Raw genomic sequence first — 16,519 nt, forward strand, 5'->3', positions numbered from 1 at the left:
GCAGCCTTGTCCGTCCCGTGGGAAGTGATGCCAGGGCCTGGCATTTCAAGGTTCACTTTGTGTTGGTGAATTTAAAACATAACTGCAGGGGGCACCCCTGGGTGGCTCAGTAGGGTAGTGACTCTTCACTGGGCACAGGTCATGATCCCAGGGTTCTGGGAGCCGGCACCAGAGCCTGCGGAAGATTCTCTCTCTTGGGTGGCTCCGTTTGTTAAGCATTGACTCTTGGTTTCTGCTCATGATCTTACAGTTCATGAGTTCAAGCCCCAGGAGGAGCTCTGCGCTGATAGCGTGGAGTTTGCTGGGGAGTTTCTCCTCCTCTCTCTGCCCCTCCCCCATGCTCACTGTCTGTCTCTCTCCAAAAGAAAAACTTAAAGGATTCTCTCTTCATCTGGCCTCTCCCCTGCTTACTCTCTAAAATAAAAAATAATAATTATAATAAATTACAAATAAATAAATCATAACTGTGGGAATAAAGCCCAGGAAGGGAAAAACAGGAGGTCTAAGTGTCTGGTATCCAAGTCAACCAGAATGCCCAAGAACAAGGAAAGCGGAGGGGGGGTGGGGGTGGAGGGCAGCGGGGGCCTCATCTAGCAGCTGGCAGTGGCTTTGAGACCGCCCTCTTTCGCGTGGATGCCTGCATGCGGAAGCCCAAGCCCTTCCACGCCTAGAGTCCAGCAGGGAAAGGAGATCTCAGGATCCCCAGGAATCTCTTGAAAGATCTCGATAATGTAGTGGAACATCTTCACATCGCGGCCATCCGCGAGGTCTCTGACACACACTCATATGGCCAGTTCGTGTGTAGCAACATTTGATGTACAGAAGTTGGGGAACACGTGCCATTTAGACTTTGCTTGCAGGGGGAGGGGGGGGCTGCCTTAAAAGAGCTCAACCACTTTGCCCCCAGCCTCGGTGGCCGCTGGCCTGAGCGTGCGCACAAGGCTCCAGTGCTGTCTGCGTTTCCATCCTGTGATGCACCTGCGGGTGCGAGCAGATGCTGCAGCGTTTGTCTGTGTGATGGGTGGGCTGGGGGTCGTGTGTGGGAAGGTGAGCCGCCGCCATCGAGGGTTGGCGGTTGATGGGCCTGGGCTGGTGCCCACCCCGCTCCCTGCACACCGCCCCCCCCCAGGCCAAGCTGTTTGTTGACCGACTGCTGGACACACTGCTCTCTGCAGCTAAGGTGGGCTGTCTCGTGTGGCAGGGGGCCGTGACTTGCTGACTGCACTCACTCCTGAGTATGGCTCGTGTCCACCAAGCAGGGAGTTTCTCTCCTTTGGGATGCCCAAATCTTGCTAATGGTGGGTCCTGGGGAAAGGACTTCTACTGCCGTAAACTAGCGGGGATTTTCGCCTCGTTACCCAGCCAGCAGCCACCGTATTGGAGGAGGGTGGCTGGCAGGGAGGTGGCTTGTTTTGGAGAGTCCTCCCTGTTGTCAGGGCTCCGGAGGAAGTGATCGCTCACTAGCTCGATGGGCTCTTGGCCTGGGGGCCGGGGGGGGGGGGCGTTCAGTGTTAGGGGTGTGTAATAATTGGTACATCTAGTGCATGAGGTGTGAAGTCACAGGGGGCAAAAATCAAGCAGGATGAGGGTCTGGGCAAGACTGTGGTCTGTTTGGGGACCCACGTGCCTGAGAGGAACCTCAGGAGAGTCTCCTGAAGGAGCCAGCTGCCTGCAGGAGACAGCCAAGTGCAAGTTGCAAAGAGCACTGTTGCGGAGTCCACTTCTGAGTCCGGAGAGGTCAAGTGGGCGCCCCGGTCAGAGTCTCTCCTGTCAGCTGATCGAGGGCACGTGGCTAACAAGGAAAGAGATGCCCTGCTTTGCTGAGGAGCTCGGGGTGGGGGTCCCGAGAGCAGTCGGGGAAGCTTCGGTGATTGTGGCGTCTGCTGGGGAGACCCGGCAGAAGGTGGCTGGGCTGTGGAAGGAGTCTGTCAGCGGGGGTTGGTGGTGCATCCGCGGGGATGCGTCCCCATCTGGATAGGCCCTCTGTTTGGGGAGCAGAGAATGCACTTGTCTGTCCCAAGCTTGGCTGCAGAGAGGGATCCCTGGTCCCGAGTTCCTCTTGGCCTGAGCCTGTGTGGACCCCTTCACGTGCTGCCAGGCTGGGTGGGGGCTGGGCAGAATGGGGGGTTCACGCTGCTGCCGGGAATGGCCTCGGGGGGAGCCATTGTGTGTGTGTGTGAACAGTGAGGGGCTTGCCCTGTGCCAGAAACTGCCCCTCAGCTGTGGCCCAGACCACACCACAAAGTCCTTAGCAGAAGCCCAGGCGTCTGAAAGCCAGGGCCTGTGAAGGGCCCATCTTGCCGTCTCCCCAAGGGCAAGGCCAATGGCCGAAGTTCCAGCCCAGTGGCTTGGTGACAGCGTCCATCTAGACGGCCGGCAAGGTGCCTGGGGCTGGGGTGCTCATGTGCGGTGGTGGCACTGCGTCGGTGAAGAGCAGACTCCGTGTCCACACAGACCTCCGGGTCCCCAGGTACCGGAGGAGGAGGGAGCAGGGTGTTGCCATCACCTCCTCGAGGCTGTCGGGCAAGGGGAAGGTCTTGGATGCCAAGGTTAGTCCTCTGCGGCAGGTCCCCTTTCTCGGAGGAGGCATCAGGGGCTCCGCCAGGCCTCTCTAGCCACGTCTCTAACCTCGGGCAGTCTGGGAACTTGTTTCCAGAGTCCTACTGGGCAAGGGCTGGGTAGGGCCTTGGTTTCTAAAAGAGCCTGGCAGGGTTCCAGAAGCAGGCGCTTCAGGGGCATTTGGGGGCTGCCCTTGGGGGAAGGCGCTTCGCCACAACCCCGCAGGAAGCCAGGTACACCCGTGTTTGCTCCAGAAACTCCAGGGGACACATTCAGGTGTGGCTGACGACTTGAGTCCAGATGTGATGTTGGGGAGGGGGTGGCTAACGGGGAGGCGTGCTGGCCCGTGTGCTGGGCAGCTTCCTAAGGGCACTGTTGGGTCTGGCTCCAGCAGAAGGTGGCAGACGTGTGTGTGCACACGCGTAGAGGGCGAAGGATTCGTGAGGGACGAGGGATGTGTCCTCTAGGACATTAAAAGGCCGAGTAGACTGCCTGTTCGAGGCTAGCGGGTGGTTTAATGGTGAGTAATTCACATGTGATGGCGCAGGCAGTTTCTTGTCCCCCCAGAGGGAGATGTCCGTGGGGGACACTGGGTTCGGGATCCTGTGTGGCGCCAGAAGCCCGTGAAGCTGCCACATGCCCAGACGGCTTCCCCGGAGGGACCCCTCGGCATCCTGTCCTCAGTGGAATGGCCAGAACCATACTTTTTACTGTAAGGCATTTAAATCCTGGTGGCAGAGGTCACACATAATTGTAGGACTGTTTACATATCCCATTGGGAATTCCATAAACTCAGCCTCTTCCAAAGTGAGACCAGATTGGGCCTGGGATTCCCAGAGGTGGGAACAAACAGAACACAGGAGCTGTGGCAGTGATGATCCTTGGGGCCATTGTATGTCTTTAGGACTCAGAGCCGTAATCAGGGGAGCCTGAGTCAACGGTGAGGTGCCAGCGTTCGTGATCGACTTCAGTACTGGCCAAACGGGGCTGTTACAGGGGGAGATTGTGGCCTCCGTGACCCTTTATCACACCTTTTTAAGTAGGCTCCACACCAGTGTGGGGCTTGAACTCACCACCCTGAGATCAAGAGTTGGATGCTCTCCCAACTGAGCCGGCCAGGCGACCCTCCTGTCATCCCATCTTTAAGGACCGGGCCTTGACTTTAATTGCTTGTGTAATTCCGTGTTCGGGAATGTTTTCTGTCCTCACCTGGTGAGGAAGGGTCCACGGCGCCTATTTGGTGAGTCCCACCGGGAAGGCCAAGAGCTTGGGTTGTTGTGTGTGCCATGGTGGTGTCAATGCGTCCATATCTGGAAAGGAGGTGCCAGGGGGCCAAGTGCTAGAGGGCCAGTGCCAGAGGAAGCTGTTTGAGGCAAATGGTCCTAACAGTTACAGCTGAATGGGTTTGTGCACCTTTGGGTTTTCCTGGCGATGCCTTGTAGGTAGAAGGACTTCTCTTTGGGGAGAATTTAGAGGGATTTCCCGGAATGACATTGACTTGGACCCTGGTCCCTGATGGGGCCAAAGCGAACTGTGCGTTTTTATTGTCCCAGTGGAGCATTGCAGTGCGATGATCTCTGGGAGGGGGGACCAGCTCTGGGGAGCTGCTGATTCCTTAGGGTAGGTGCTTATGTGACTGGCAGTCCTGGAGGTTAGGCAAGGGGGCGGGAGCGGGGCGGTGGGGCCAGGCTCAAGGTCATAGCCGAGTTGGGTAGTAAGAGGGTGGGCAGCAGGCAGAGACCATAGCTGGGTGGATCCTGGTTTCAGGACCTGGAGTTGAGAGAACGGCTGTCCAGAGAGTGAGCAGCCAGGAACCCCGAGTTTTGGAAACTCCCAAGAAACGTTACCCTTGTATGCCCCTAATGGGCAAAGTTAGACCAGGCTTTTACCGGGGAAGGAGCAGGAACCTTTACTATGGAAGGCAATTTGCTGGAGGGGACACCCTTCCAGGCAGCAGGAGTGGAGGGGCTTGAGTTCAAGTATCTTGGTGCCTGGGGGCCGGGTGCGGGGGATCTCCTCCATGTCTAGTCATTCATGCCAGTGCCTTCTAGTGCCTTGTGGTTGGTTTTGGCAGTCCCAGTAAAACACAGCAGCAATGACCTGTAATTAAGGGGAGGACCCGCAAAAAAAAAAAAAAAAAAAAAAAAAAAAAAATCATGACTCTGGCTGGCTCAGGTGAGCCTCTTCAGGATTCGAAATGAAAAGGGTCATTTGGGTCATTACTGTGACTTATAATTAATGCATAGCTGGTCTTTGTCCCTGTTGCCCGTGCATAGCCCCTGAAACCTTTGGAAATGTCCTAAGTGGTGAGAGCCATCGGGGTTAATAAGGTGACTTGTGGAACTTGCTGAAGGATTTTTAAAGATGGGACTGGGCCACCCGTGGAGCCAACCAGGTGATGAGAGGGTTGGAACTTTCCGTCACACCCCCCAACCCTCTGGGGAGGGGAGGGGGCTGGGGCTGGGGTTCGGTCACCACCCTGTGGAATGAAGACCCCATTAACAACCCAGAGGGACAAGGCTCGGAGAGCTTGCAGGTTGCTGGTGAACACAGGAAGGTTCAGGAAGAACGGGGCCCCCGGAGAGCACGGAGTCTCTAGGCCCCTTTCCCACACCCTTGCCCTCTGCACCTACCTCTTCCTTCTGGCTGTTGCTGAGTTATCTTTTTGTTAAAAAATGGCACCCTGGTGGGTAGTCAGGAGTCTTGAACTCTGTGAGCTGCTCTAGCTAATTCATTGAACACAAGAGGTCTGATGGCCATTTGGTCAGACGCACAGATAAAATCCTGACCCTGTGGCTGGTACGTGAAATGCGGGTGGGGAGCATATGCAGTCTTGTGGGGCTGAACCCTTAAACTATGGAATTGCTGGTTTCCAACCTCAGGAGCTCTCAGGGTGAAATCTGAAATGGGCCTCCATACACAGTGGGGAGGAGAGACTGCAAAACAAGGCTGAGCCCTGCAGACTGGGAGGTGGCAGGCTTCATAGGCAAGGGGACTTCAAAAGAAGGCCTGTCCTGGGCAAACCTCTCCACACCCACCAGAATCTTAAAATTTTATATGAGAGACCTGAGTGGGGTTCAGTCACGCATACCGTCCAGATGGCCTCAAAACCCACCAACCCCTCAAGGCTGCACCCTTCGAGTGGCCTTTAGTAGAGGAACAGTCGGGAACAGACCTTCCAAGGTCAGGGGAGGGGTAAGGACCTTCTGCCTGCCTGGGCTAGCTCGTGGGTCCGTTAGGTGGTCACGTCTTTTCGATCTCCTCCAATTGGAATCTAATGCCATCTCAGGGTGGTTAGTGTCCAAATCGGGCTGAACTGAGATGGCTGCATGCCAGCCAGCCACACCAGCGGTGATGGCGAGGGAGCCAGCCTGGTGGACGGGATCAAAACCCCTGTGAGGTGTGTTTGTCCTGGGAAGGGGAACTGCTCACTCCCCTCCTGAATACCCAGTGGAGCCCCCTGGATGGAGCAGCTGATGTGCTTTGTCTGCAAGGCCTGTGGGGTTGGCTGTACCATAACCGGGATATCCAGCACGGAGGTGCCCGTTACCCACATTATAGTAAATGCTGTGATGAAGGGGGTTGCCTTTGCACATGTAACTTTGCTTTGCAAAACTGAACAACGGGCGCCTGCGTGGCTCAGCCAGTTAAGTGTTCAGCTCTTTGATTTTTGGCTCTGGTTGTGATCTCACAGTTCTGAGTTTAAGCCCCCATGTCAGGCTCTGTGCTGGAGACCCAGAGCCTGCTTGGCATTCTCTTTCTGCTCCCTCCCACCCCTACCCCTTCCCTGCTTGCTCTCTCAAAATGAAGAAATAAACTTAAAAAAAAAAAAAACCTGAACAGTTCAGGAATCCGTGTTGAATTTGCTAGGGTTGGCTGGAGATCAGAGCCTTTTCTGGGACCTTTTTTTTTTTAACTGTTTATTTACTTATTCTGGGAGAGAGAGTGCACAAGCAGGAGAGGGGCGGAGAGGAAGAGAGAATCCAAGCAGGCTCTGAGCTGTCAGGAACCACAAGATCTTGACCTGAGCAGAGATCAAGAGTCAGACACTCAGGTGACATCCAGGTGCCCCTCTGGGACTCAACGCAGGAGCGCCTGCGCTATGACTCCAAAGCCTGCTGAGGACCGAGTTTAGATGGGGAGGCTATGGAGATGCAGCGTTAGGTGGGATTAAGGTGAAAGTTTGGATGAACACTTGGATTTTTTTTTTAATGTTTATTTTTGAGAGAACAAGAAGCACGCAAGTGGGGAGGAGTAGATAGAGAGAAAGAATCCTAAGCAGGCTTGGCACCATTAGCACGGAGCCTGGTGTGGGGCCCCAACTCACAAACTGAGATCATGACCTGAGCCAAAATCAAGAGCTGAGTGCTGACCTGACTGAGCCACCTAGGTGCCCAGAAAAGTTGGATTTTTTTGAACTATAGGTCTAGGTGTTGGCATCCTGTTTGCCTGAATGTATTGGGTTGGGTAGTATGTTTACCTTGGGGACTGCTGCTCCTGGCTGACCCTGTAAGGCAGAAGGCACGTGAGTCCACTCTCAGGCCAGTATTAACTGGAGATGCCCAGTAGAAAGCACTAGAGCCCCTGAGGCCCTCACAGGCGGTTAGCTGAATGCTGTACAGAGCCAGGTGGACAAGAAGAGACTACCACCTTGGTTACTGACACGCTGGCCTGTGGCAGCCCCGAATGCTCAGCACAGTAGCCCTGCGTGGCCTGTGGAAGCAGCGATGGCCCGTGGGGACAGACAGTGGACCGTGGAGGTGCGGGTGAGGTTGTGCTGCCGAAGCCTGAGTAGCTCGGACGTGGCTCCAGCCACACAGGAAACAAACAGGCTGAAGGAGGCTGGTCCTCGGCGGCTGGTCTTGCAAACGCTTTCTTCGCCATCTGGGAAAGGAGCCTGCTGCAGCCTGCCTTCACGTGGGAAGGATCCCAGCGTGCGTTTCCCGTGCTGCCAAGGGTTATTCTGAACTCCCCAGCTACTCTCATCATAATGTGGTCAGAACGGATTTGAACTTGATGTGGGTCTCAAGTGTAATATGCTACATTAATGACACGATGCAAGATGGGAGATACAAGGACCAGGCTGGGACTGATGTGAATGTGCTAGTGATGCACATGACCATGAGGCTCGGATGGTAAATCCAACCATGGTCCAAGGGCCCTACTCAAGCAGTGCAAGTCTCAGGAGTGACCTGGGCAGGAGCCACTTGGATAGCATGCACGTGACTAGAAATAAACTGTTGCTACCCATTCCTAGGACCAAACAAGAAGCTAGCATTTAGTTGGTGTATTTGGATTTTGGAGAAGGCATATGTCACACCTGATTTGCTGACTCCCATCTCTACGACCACCCACAGCTGCATTTTTGAGTGGGGACCTGAACAAAAGGAGGGCATGTATGGATTACAAAATGTGGTAGGGCTTCTGTCTCGGTGCCTTTGGAGCCTTGTGACACCAACTCCCTTGTGACTGTGGGATGTCTGCCCTCTGTACTCATGCAGACTGGGTTTTGTGGCAATAGCCTATGAACACCTCGGTAGAGAGCAAGATGGAGTCACTCATGTCAAGCAGTGACGTAAGCAGCCCAGGGTACTGTAGCTAAGACTGGTGTCCTCAGAACCAGCACAGACTGGCAGGACTAAGGACTGATTGTCTGTAAGGCCACAAGAATCTAGAAGAGCCAGGAGCTGATGATCACTAGAACCGGGAGAGACCTGCAAAGGCCCAGGACTGATGAAACGCCTTGAAAATGGGAAAACTTCAGCCAACTGTCAGACTCTCCAGACGATGTCCGGCCGCATCAGAAAGGCAACTCCCACGAAAGGCTCTGCCTGAATGATCTTTGAATGTAACAGAGCGGCTCCACGTTGAACATAATCTGCAGTAAGCGTCGAGAGCTGACTCAGACCGGACCGAGGCCTTGTCTCAATGGCAAGCTCACAGACGGACTTCACGTCTGTTCGGTATCTTCTTACCCCTTGTTTTATCTTTGTTGTGTGACTTTGTATTATTGTGCTTGACTTTATGTGGCACATACGAAGCCAAGTGAGATGAGTAGCGAAATGTCACTGAGTTTGGAATCCTGAAACTGCTTTACAATTCCGTTAGCCTTGCTTCATGGCTGAATACAAGCGGATGCTGCGGAAAGACCGCTCGTGTAGGCTCGTTCTTACAGAGTGCTCGCGACAGCCTCCCCGTTGTGACTGTGGGGATTTTGGACCAGAAAATGCCCAGCTACCACATGAGGCCGGCCAGTCCCCACCACCTGAGGGACACACCTGCTACTGGGCACTAATTGAGACTGCCTTGGTGACAGAAGGACATAAAATAATCGTGAAACCTGAGATACTTGTAATGTCTTGGGTGACGTCAGAGAGAGACTCTCATTAGGAAAGCTGTGCCCAGAAGAGTTCCATAATTGGAAGTGGTTCACCTCAGGGTATGCTGCCAGGGAACACAGGGAGCCCCTTTTCCTCAAGGACCACCTTCGGGGCCACCTGAGGAGCCGCTGGAACCAACTGTCACGTGGATGGTGCCCCAGGACCCGCTCTCGTCTGGACAACAAAGGGCTGCGTGGTTTACAGGTGGCAGTTTCAAGAAGGACAACCTCCTGTTTGGAAAGCTGTCTGTAATCTAGGCCAGCTCAGTGGTCAAATCTAATGTCTCCTCCAAAGGGGGAGAAGTTTGGGTTCAAATGAAGAGAAGGAAAAACATATCTATGGGTAAAGGACTGAAGAAGCGGTTATGTAATGAGGGACGCCCCATGTTACAGGAACATCTCAAAAGAGGCTCAGAGCAAGAGGCGTTAGGGTCTCTTAGCTGGACGGTAACAGATGCATGAAAGGGGGAGGCCATGTATTGAGACAGCTCCTGCTTTTGGAACCTGACAAGATTGGTGGCTTGCAAATCTGAGTGGCATCACCACCACAGGAGACATTTTCACAGGAGATGATGGCCTGGATAGTTACCAGTGGGTCATGGCCTTCTAGTAAGATGCCAGTAACTTTTAAGATTGTTTTGTTATAAGGGACCCATGATTGAGAATGGGGAGGGGGGGTCTGTGATGTGATTTATAATAGGTTTATATTTGGGTTTTGTCCCTATTTCCTGCACAGAGCTGCTAACACCTTTGTAATTTCCTAAGTGATAAAAGGGATGATGCGAAGGTGTCTTCTGTGTTCATGAGATGACTCTAGGAACTCCCTGAAGATGGGCTGGCTGCCAGTGGAGCCGACCCGAGGCCTGACTGTTCGGAGCCTTCAGTCCCACCCCCTGAGCTTTGGGGGGGGGGGGGAGAGAGGCTGGAGATTGAGTCGAGTCACCAGTGGTCAATGATGAAATAACTTGGGCTGTTAGAGCGAAGCCTTCTTAAAAGCCCAAAAGGGGTTTGGGCCTGAATGCTCAGTCTGTGGAATCTGATGTGAGGTCAAGTGGACAGCATCAGAATGGAGCGAATGTTAGGGCACCAGCTGGTGTCTGAGAATCACTTGGTGGTGATTCCCACTGCCTTTCCCACACACGCGGTGGGATCAGGGCCAGAACCCCGCCCCCCCCCCCCCCCCCCCCCCCCCGGAGCATTCGGACTCTGCACAGCAGCAGCTGGGCTTTGTCAGTGTTTCCCATCCACTGTGGGCCTTGGCTGTCCTCACTGTGAGAGTGAGAAGGTGGGCAGGGTGCCGGGCAGTAAGTAGCCGAGCGAGGAAAGGGAAGGCCCTGGTAGGAATCGGAGGCTCCAGGGGCCTTTGCCTTCCCTTCTCCCTCTTGCTCAGACTCAGGTCTCAACCCTGGCAGATTTTCCTTTCGCAGCAGGGGGGGCCTTGTGAGGTATGTTTATTGATTCTACTCTGATCAGGTGACAGCAGCGGGTGGGGCCTTGGGACCTGCGGCATCTCGGCATCTCGGAGGGAACAAGCAGGCAGCCCGGCCGGTATTTGAGCAGGCTATGTATGGAGTGTGCCGTCTAGGGAGGCACCGTTAATGCATTTCAGCGGCAGGGAGCAATAATCCAGAACCCAGCCCCCAAAACTCGGGATAGCCCATCAGTTCCCTTCTCTCTTCCGCTCTGCACAAAATCTTAAAGGTTTGAATTTCAGTTAAGGTACAGTTTCTGATCTCAGTTTCTACTTTGTGATTTTTCTCCTGTTACCTTAATCTTGTGCTGTCACCAGAAAGGGTGTGAGGACAGTCCTGGGCACACTTACCTTCCCAGGACCTCTCTGGGTCTGGGGTCTGCCTCCGTGAGTGCAATGCTCACAGGTGTCTGGGCGAAGTCCCTAGGCCTCTGAGTGTTAGCCCCAGGGCCTTGGCAGTTAGTACGCGTGGCACTGAGCAAGGCCCAGGAACCTTTCACGGAGGTTCCGCACGTACCAAGGAGCTGATGTCCGCTCTCAGGGACTTTAGGAGGCGCCGGCTGCAGATGTTTGGGATGGTTAGATTTGTCCGGTTTTTTGTTTTGTTTTAAAGCAGCATCGCGACAGGGATTGGACCCACAATACCCCATTGGGTCGGTGGACACAGAATGACAGCGGTGAGCGAATCGGTGACACAGAGGCCGTAGACCTCTGCCACATTTCCCTTTCGTGGTGCCACTGGTTTCCGTTGCAAGGCTATTTCACTCCCCTGGGCTAGGCCGTGTAGTCCAGGCACAAGCCAGGGGCCGGGTGGTCACGGCAGAGGGCTCCTGTCCTCCTAACGGGAATATCCTTTCTTCGTGTCCTTGGTCCAGAACATGGACCACACTCCACTTGGGTGCCACAGCAGTCCTGGGGCCCACTCCACTCGTCCTCGGGGCACGGAGGGCCGTGCTGTACGTTTATAATTAAGGGCTTTTCATCTACTGTTCCAATCTTACTAGACAATATGGCCTTGACCCTGCTGCTCTGGGAGGAAGCTGAATTAGAACGGCAGCGGTGACATCTGGGGAGGGATGCCGCAGGCCACACGGAGCGTGGCGGCAGGCAGCAGCACACAGCAGCGTGGCCTCCAGCGACAGGCGCTCCTTTCCCCGCTGCTGGCCACGTGGGTCAGTCGGTGAACCGGGTGCGGCTAAAGGGCATTCCTGTCAGTTAAGTGCAAGGACAGTCGTGCCGTCCTGCCTGCTGCGCCAACTGCTCCGGCCTCTGCCTATGGATCCTGCTGCTACCATCTAGCAATGCCAGAGAGCCCCCCACACACTTCTCCCCTTTTGGAACCAGAGCTGTGACTGGACAAGTGGGGTTCTTAGAATTGCAAGACTCCCTCTGTAATAACCATCAGGAGACCAGGGGTGGGGAATCCCAAGATGTATCACTCCCGGTTCTAGAGGGTTCAAGGCATGCCTGGGGCCACACAGGGAAACTGGCAGAGGGCGGGCATGACCGCGCAGGCCAGGGCTTTGGCTTGTATTGGGGTTAAGGGTGGGGGCCTAGGGCTTTATGATTTCACTCCTTATTAGTGAGCTTAAAACACAGGACAGGAATTAAAGTGTGGGAAGGGAAAAACAAGCCAAATAGTTATTTAAGTTAAACAGATCTCTCTAAAATAAAGGAAACTTTTGGGGGGGGGGGCGGGAGCTGCCTGGTTCTTTGCTCAGTTTTGTTGTGCTGGCAATGTGTTCATTTTAAATACCTACGTTGGGGCGCCTGGGCGGCTCCGTCAGTTGTGCATTGACTCATCATTTTTGGCTCAGGTCATGATCTCATGACTCATCGGTTCGAGCCCCACATCGGGCTCTTGGGCTAGTGCTCAGAGCCTGCTTAGGATTCTCTCTGCCGCCCACCCTGGTCTGTGGGCACGTGTGCACGCTCTCCCTCTTAGCCTCTCTCAAAATGAAACCAACTTAAATAGCTATCTTTCAAGTGGATGCCTCGGCAATGGAAAGCTCTCAGGCGCTTGAGTTACAACAAAGTGTCCATTGTCAGGTGCTTCTGCTACATTTACCTTGTTACTGGTTTTTACTTAATTTTGTTGTGGTCAGAGAACACACTGTATGATTTCAATCCTTTTAAATGCACTAGGACTTGTATGGCCAAGCATAGGTCTATTTTAGTGAGTGTGCAACACGCACTTGAAAAGAATGTGTATTCTGTAGCTGTTGGTAAGATGTTCCATTAAAGTCAATTAGACTAAGGTGATGATTATTCATATTTTCTATATTGAATTTTTGTTGAATTCTATCATTTGCTGAGAGGTGTTAAAATCAACTGTGCTTGTGATTTGTCTTTCTTCCTTTAAATGTCAATATTTGCTTTCTCCATTTTTTCTTTTTTTCTGAGTTACCCTTTTTTTAATTTATAATAGTTTATTGTCAAATTGGTTTCCATATAACACCCAGTGCTCTTCCCCACAAGTGCCCTCCTCCATTCAACCCTCGGTTCATTTTCCATATTCAGTAGTCTCTCAGGTTATGCGTCCCTCTCTCCCCCGCTTTCCCTCTCTCCCCCCTTTCCCCCTCCCCCCCTTTCCCTCTCTATGGTCCTCTGATAGGTTTCTCCTGTTAGACCTATGAGTGCAAACATATGGTATCTGTCCTTCTCTGCCTGACTTATTTCGCTTAGCATGAAACCCTCGAGGTCCATCCACTTTCCTACAAATGGCCAGATTTCATTCTTTCTCATGGCCATGTAGTACTCCATTGTGTATATATACCACATCTTCTTGATCCACTCATCAGGTGATGGACATTTAGGCTCCCTCCATGATTTGGCTATTGTTGACATTGCCGCTATGAACATTGGGGTCCATGTGCCCCTATGCATCAGCACTTCTGTATCCCTTGGGTAAATCCCTAGCAATGCTATTGCTGGGTCATAGGGGAGTTCTATGGATAGTTTTTTGAGGAACCTCCACACTGTTTTCCATAGCGGCTTCATCCATTTTTTTTCTTTAAAGTTTACTTATTTTGAGAGAGAACACAGCAGGAAAAGGGTAGAGCGGGGAGAGAGGATCCCAAGCAGCACCGCTGCTGTCACAGGGCTCAGACCAACACACCTCAAGATCATGACCTCAGCTGAAATCAAAAGTCTCAGGCTTAAGTGACTGAGCCACCCAGGTGCCCCACTTTCTCCATTTTGAAGCCCTATTATTAGGCACATACATGTTTGTCTTCTTAAATCAACCTCTTTATCATTATTGCCCTTTATCTGGAGCACCTCTGTGAAGTCTACTTTATCTGGTAGGAACAGCGCCTCCCCAACTTTGTGTTTAATGCTTACAGGTAATCCACTTTGCATCCTTGTCTTTACAGTAAATACATGATTCTTAGTAAGCATGTAGTTTTGTCTTGCTTTAATTATTAGACAATGTCTGTCTTTTATTAATATGGTTGAACTTTAGGTCTACCATTTTACTTTTCATTTTCTGTTTTCCTTTCTTTTCTTTCTTCTTTGGGCTAAGTAATATTTTTAGCTTTCTATCTACTGGCATTTTTAGATATACCTTTTCTCATTTTTTTGTGGTTGCTCTAGATTAAGAATATGGAAAGTTAAGGTTACATATTTTAGAGTTAATATTGTACCACTTCATGTACTTTGAGCAGATTCCTTACCTCTCTGAACTTGTTTCTTCATTTATAAATAAGAATAATAAACTCGTCTCATGTTGAGTATTAAATGAGCAAATGCATATAAAGCAAACAGCATGTAGCCAAGAGTAGATTAGCAATGCCTATTCATCATCACTAATAGCAGTACTGTTAGTACTATTCCTACTACTACTGGTATGGTGGCAACTATTGTTGCTAATATTTATTAGCATTTGACCTCCCAAGGCCCCAGGGGAGCCATATTGAGCATTCTCAGCAGCTTGAGCAGTTTGAGGACAAATTTTTCTACCTGCTTTGATCACCCATTCCTCTAGATGGCCTGTTCCATCAATAACAGTCTGTCACAGTGGGGCCCCCATCAGCTGCCCCCTCCTTGTGAGGCCTGGCCAGCCTGGGCCCACTCTTCCACCTGTTCCTGTACCTAGTACAGCCGGACCAGCTGACCACAGCCAGTCCTTACCTGCGCTTAGGCTGATCCTTATCACAAACAAAACCTGACTTTATTTTTAACACGTAGCGTCTGTTGTCCTGGGCAAAGTGATGAGGCCAGTCCCACAGGCCTCCCACTACCATCAAGCACAATGCTCCCAGCGTCAGAGGACTGACTCCTACATCTTGGTCTCTCCCCCTCTTTAAAAAAAATTTTTTTTTAATGTTTATTTTTGAAAGAACAGAGAGCAAATGTGAGTGGGGGAGCGGCAGAGAAAGAGGGAGACACAGAATCCAAAGCAGACTCCAGTTGTCAGCACAGAGCCCAATATGGGTCTTGAACCCAGGGGCCATGAGATCATGACCTGAGCTGAGGTTGGACTGAGCCACCCAGGTGCCCCTTTTTACTCTGTGTGTGTGTGTGTGTGTGTGTGTGTGTGTGTGAGAGAGAGAGAGAGAGAGAGAGAGAGAGAGAGGGAGGGAGAGAGAGAGAGAGAGAGAGAGGTTTCATTATGTGAACAATGAATGTCAAATCCGTGTCTTCGTGGAGAGCGCGGGCTCAAACACCCTGGATGGTTAGGACAGCTAGAGCTGCAGCATGGCAGCCAGCTGTCCTGTAGAGGAAGAGAACCTGCCTTATGCTGTCAACTCGTGTTAATTATTTTACTGGATGATGACTTACCGTGTTATTTTAGTATATGTGAGTATTAATTTAGGGACCAAGGAATACATGAAAATTTCTTCACTGGACTTAATGGCAATTATATTTTTGATACAGGAGAATTCTATTCTCCAGGTCCATACACTAGTAACAATACACACAAATACACAGATGTATAAGGTTTTTAGATCTTTATTTTAAAAACATGGTGTATACACAAACTCCCTCCCTCCCTCTCCTCATCTGACGCGGAGGCATCTGCTCCTACACATTCTTTGCCATGGAACACCATCCAGCCATGGTATATTTTTACTACAGTGTGTGTATTCAATCATTCTCTTTAGTGATGGTCGTTCATTTTTCTCTTGTCCTTATCAAAAAATACAATATACATTGATAAACCTATAATCTTAAGTACTGGCACTTCTATTTTTTCTTAGGGATAGGTTCCCAGGAGTGAGACTCCTGGATTGAAAAGTATGTATGTATGTTTTTAATGTTTGTGGGTTTATTGAGAGAGCACAAGCGGGGGAGGGGCTGAGAGGTGGGGGAGAGAGAATCCCAAGCAGGCTCCATGCTATCGGCACCCAGTGTGGGGTTCGAACTCACAAACGTGAGCTCATGACCTGAGCTGAAACCAAGAGTCTGTGTTGAACCAGCTGAGCCACCTCGGCACCCCTGAAGGCGATGTCTGTTTCTACTGTTAAGAGAAAGTCACAACTCCCATTCTAGCAGCAGTGCCTGAGATGGCTCCTCCCTCCTGCTTCCTTGCCCCTAGTAGACAAGGTGACAATTTTAGAAAGACAAAAACTTTAGATGTTCTGTAAATCTATGCAGAAAGTCACTCACATTTATGGAGGTCACAGCATAGCAATGATCTTCAGAAACAAGAAAAAAGGCCATTTGTACAGTGACAATTCTAGTGTGTGATTCATGACTGACCGGGAGAGGAACTTGGGAATTTGAAATGAATAGGAAGATACTTTACCTCCGAGTTATTCAAAGTTTTTCTTTGAGGTTCATTTAGAAGTCTAACTTTGAACCTTTACAGAAAGGCTTGTACTCATGTTCCAAAAGAAAATGCTTTTAGCTGATGACCGTGAAACTCAGGGAGTGAAAATGCCTCGTTTAAACAGAATGTGGCAGAAATGGATTTCTAACGTGAGTTGTGCACATGGACATTTGAAAAAGCACTAAGACATTTATTGAGTTTTTTCTCTAAAGTCTCTGAAATGTAACACTTGTGCACCACATACACATCCTACTTTTTTGTAAGACAATGCATAAAATATTAAGAGCAACACAAGTAAAAACACACGTAGTTCCTGGGTTACACAATATGGTAAAAT

This window comes from Suricata suricatta, chromosome 16 (genome assembly GCF_006229205.1).
Source record: "Suricata suricatta isolate VVHF042 chromosome 16, meerkat_22Aug2017_6uvM2_HiC, whole genome shotgun sequence".
Taxonomy (NCBI): Eukaryota; Metazoa; Chordata; class Mammalia; order Carnivora; family Herpestidae; genus Suricata; species Suricata suricatta.